The sequence below is a fragment of the Mus pahari genome, chromosome 18 (genome assembly GCF_900095145.1).
Source record: "Mus pahari chromosome 18, PAHARI_EIJ_v1.1, whole genome shotgun sequence".
In the NCBI taxonomy this organism is placed as follows: domain Eukaryota; kingdom Metazoa; phylum Chordata; class Mammalia; order Rodentia; family Muridae; genus Mus; species Mus pahari.
The window spans coordinates 42013902-42018521 of NC_034607.1; the positions used below are offsets into that span (position 1 = coordinate 42013902).

Genomic DNA, 4620 nt, shown 5'->3' on the forward strand with positions numbered 1-4620 from the left:
TGTGTGTGTGTGTGTGTGTGTGTGTATGACACTATTTCTACAGGCTCTATCCACTCCCCCACACTGTCTGTGGTCTGTGTATCTCTGTGTCTGTGCAATACATTGTTTCTTCTTCTTCCTTTGCCTCAGAGGAACATGAATGGGGTTCCTTTTCAAATGTTAGTTCTGTCTCTAAGTTCACTATGCTGCAGCCACCCATTCCATCCACACGGAGTCTTCTCTCCACCAGCCAGAGTTTGTCATGCTCCACTTAACCCCTGTCTCCTTACAGTCATCTGAGAGTCTCTTAAGGACACACACTGGACCTACTGCAGGGAGAATTTCTATTTTCTTTTCAAGCTCACTGTTCTGTCATCAAAAGATAATGAAACGTTGTTGTTTCCAGCTGAAGCATAAAGCTGAGATGGAGCAAAAGTTCTCTGTGGCACTGATATTTTATTTACATCTTGTATGAATTTCTCAACATCCTAATGTTTCTATATAATTTCCTCAACAAGCTGGTATGCTTCCGCACAGCAAAAGGCTCAATTGAACTTACACTGTGTGCTTTGTTTAAATTTAGAAAGTTCTAACCCTAGGGACTAACTTATGACAGCAATGGGATTACTTTTAATATTTTAATGTTTGAGTCTACCCTATGACAGTGAGTAATATCACCATGGGCTTACCTTGTTTTTTTTTTCTATGCCCCTCTAAAGGGAGATGCTGGGGACAGTGAGCCTGTCTTTGAGAGGATTGGGAGTCCTAAGTTTTAGGGCCTGGGGTTTAGACTAAGTCAACAACCAGGTAGAAAAGTTAAAGTCCAGATGTTAGGAAGAAATACAACAAAGTCCAGGATTGGGGACTCAAATGTCAGTAAGGAACCAAAGGTATGGAAGCTGGAACTCATAAGCCAGAGGAGAAAAATAAACCTCGGAGAGGGGCTGTGTAGATGGCTATTCTATTTGAATCATATTACTGCCTGGGTCTGGTGAAAGATAAGCGAATTTAATATGAAAAGACACAAGTATCACGGAAAAACCCTTAGAACATACGACTACAGACACTCCCCCTTCTAATTCTGCTACAAGGCTCTGGGCAGCCATGGGCACCTAAGCCCTGTTTCTTGCTCACCCGTGGCTCTTCTGCTAAGATATAAATGACATGTGTAAACAGAGTAAAAGAGAGAGCAAACATCTGTCTCAATATTTGCTCAGTGTCTTTGTAAACAGACCTGCTGATCTGATCACACTAACGATCACACTGTCTGTTACATGAACACTATTTACTGCTTGTCATGTGTTTTGAATGAATAGCAAATGTAAGTAAGATGTGATATTGGAACACACGCTCTCTTTACATATGACATCTACATATGGTATATCTGCAAGGTCTTACTTAATATAATTGCAATTTTCTATTATTTCTGCCATTCATCAAGTTACATAAGAATTCTCTAAATATCACAGGACCACTTAAAAAAGGAACTATACTGTGTTCTATTTTGTACTGCAAGTTATGAGATCCATTGGCACATTTAATATTTACAATAATTCTATGAGGTTAAGTGGTCTTATTTTATTTCTCCACTATGGGGAGTTCTAGTTTATAGAGTTTAAATATCATGCCCAAATTTTCAGTTGTTCAGGAGCTCAAACTCAGGTCTGTTGGCTGTAAATTTATTAATTCTCTCTCTCTCTCTCTCTCTCTCTCTCTCTCTCTCTCTCTCTCTCTCTCTCTCTCTCCCCTTGGGAGTATTTCTTGTTGGTGGAAACAAAGCTAGCTACAAATTTTCAAGGCTTCACAGTTTCCAACCATAATAATCTTATAGTTCCATGGCTATTCTAGAATTTATCCTTGGACTTTATCATGATGAACTCCACATATGCTTTGTGATGGAAGGGTTTAGATGGACTAGGGGTCTCATAACCACCCCTTACCTGCTACCTCAAACCAAGAATTCAGAATAATACAACAATGGGTGATTCAAAGAATCACAGTGTAATTTGTTTTCTTTTATTATGCTATTAAAATGTTCAGATTAATTTTCTTTTTTCTGCAATGCAAAGGGATCCAAACCTTCGATCAATGGGAAGGAGAAAACTTCCTCAGGGAGGCAGTGGGCTTGCTTCACATTGACTGGTGAGGGCAGCAGAGGGCTTTCAAGTGAACATAGGTAAGGTCATATTGATTTCTTTGGGTATCTTGAGTTTGGAAAGAATGAAAAGGGTGGGGGACCACCCTCACAGAGACAAAGGGGAGGGGGGAAAGGGATGTGGGAGGAGGACTTGTGGGGGGTAACTGGGAAGGTAATAGGAGATGTAAATGAATGGAATGATTAATAATAAATAAAAAGAAAAGGGTAAACTGGGAAGAAATGTGTTAATTAACTAAGGAGAAACCCTCTAAGGAAGAAGTACAAGTGGAAAATAAACATTTGGAAAATTGTTGGGCATCCTTAGCTATTAGCAAAATGACACCTACTTTCTTAGTTCATCTCACCCCAACAGAATGGCTATTATCAAAGAGACAGATGACAACAAATCCTGGCAAGGCTTTGGGGAAAAGACCCTTAGTCTCTGGTGGGGGAAGTGTATGGAGGTCTGTATGTGGATTCTTCCAAAAGCTCAAAATAAAACTAGCATGTAGTGACACTTGTCAATAATTCCTGGTCATATACTCAGAAGAGATAAGTGAACATCCATGTTTATTGCTGCATGGTTCATAGTAAGTAGCCAGGGTATAGAACCAACCTACATGACGCTCAATAAACAAATGGGTAAAGAATATGTGGTACACACATGTACTTGAATTTTACTCAGCTGTAAAGAAAAATGGAATTATGACCTGAGCAAGAAAATTGATATTCTCTCTGTGGTCTCTGCACCAACCCTAACTGTAGCCAGGCAAAACAGAGATGCAGCACCGTGATTCTGTCTGTCCCTGGGAGTCCTAGTAGTAGTTGAAGTCAATATGCAACAAAAAGTCTTCCAAATGGGGAGATAGCCACAGTTCACTAGCTTGGTCCCTACTGGAGAGGCATCCAACTCTCAGGCTCCTAATTACTTGTTTTCTTCTTTATAATGAATATGGAGTTAAAGATGTGTGTGTGTGTGTATGTGTGTGTGTGTGTGTGTGTGTAACATGAAAGTAAATGGTGGGCTAAGAGGAAGGTATCTTAAGGAAAGGGGAAGGAATATCCTGAAAGCTGAACTGGGGATCATTTCAGAGGAGGAAGGTATTGGCAGGCAGGAGTGACAGACAGCAGAGTGAATCAGAATGGTCTTTATTCAGGAAAATATCATGATTAAACTTATTCATTTCTCTGTTGCTGCTGCTGATTGATGATGATGATGATGATGATGTGTATGCGCATTAAGGAAGGGAAAACCAAATAATGAATTGGGTTGGAGGGCAGAGAAACTGCCGTTTTTAGAGTTGCAGGGGAAAAGCCCCATATCATCCATGGAGCGTCTGTCTGTCCCTCAGCAGTCTCACTTGTGAAGAGCTTTAATCATGGCTTCAAAAGGGTGTTACTTGTTTTTAGGTTTTGATCCTGCAAACTGTACCTATTACTATTATATTTGTTATTTATCATTGTTTAGTTTCTTGCTATTCATTATATTTATATTTGCTGCTTAAATCTCAATTTCTGGAAAAATATAAATTCTCAAGATGTCCAATTATGAATATTTATTCACATCTTTCTTTTACAAAGAAACAGAGCAAGGTCAGACATTTAGAATTAGATCTCAGCTCTAATCTAATCTCAAATCCCAAACTCTAGTTCAAAGTCTCAAAACTTTGACAGTTTTCTTCTAGTAAAAGATTATTTCTATATCTAGAAAATCAATGTGCTGCTATTTCTAAAACCCCAAACTCCCTTTCTAAATCTATTTGTGTCTAAGCAACACCCTCTAGAATATATTTGTCAGAATGAAAATCTTTGCCTTGGAGAGTCAGAGTTCTTTGGTGTACCATTCGAATAATTTAATTATTGGATGATCCAATGGCAATAAGAGTATAGTGATATATCAGATTAGGGAGTTCCTGTGAATCTCAGGTACAGAGATGCACATGACTCTGAGAATCTCACAGGATTTTGACCTTGTCTTAGAAGCTGGTACCTGTGATACTATAACATAAAATAAATATATATACTTCATTTTATGTAACTTATATGATATATATGAACATATAATATATATTACTTAAAGAAAAAATAGACAAATAGGCATAATTTTCAATCAGCTATGTGTATAGGTCACATTATTTGTGATGCTGAAAAACTAGAAGTATATTGGATAGTTATTAAACATTTGAAAGGAATTTAGAAATGAGTTAATCATACTTTCTGTGTCCATAAATTTTGAGTGGAAAGTAATTTTCGACCTTGTCCTAGAAGCTGGTACCTGTGATACTATAACATAAAATAAATGTAATATATATTTTGTTGTTTTAAAGCTAGGCTTTCCATTCAAGGGTGATAGCTCACAGTAGACACATGCCCCTCTCTGACTCTAAGGGCAGGTATGCTCATGTTCACTTAAATGTAAACCATTTTCCCTATTGCTAATGATTAACTCACTTCTCTCTCTGCCTTGTGTGAGACACAAGGTTTAGGTACGATTAGGCAGAGCC

The 4620-nt window shown here is 38.1% G+C and overlaps 1 long non-coding RNA gene across 1 annotated transcript in view; it reads left to right on the plus strand.

Moving 5' to 3' along the window:
• Window positions 1-2149, plus strand: part of LOC110335371 — a 14576-nt gene extending 12427 nt beyond the window's left edge. Inside the window, exon 4 of the long non-coding RNA XR_003842462.1 lies at window positions 2049-2149. This is a non-coding gene — a long non-coding RNA (uncharacterized LOC110335371). The remainder of the gene's footprint in view (window positions 1-2048) is intronic.
• Window positions 2150-4620: the final 2471 nt, after the last annotated feature.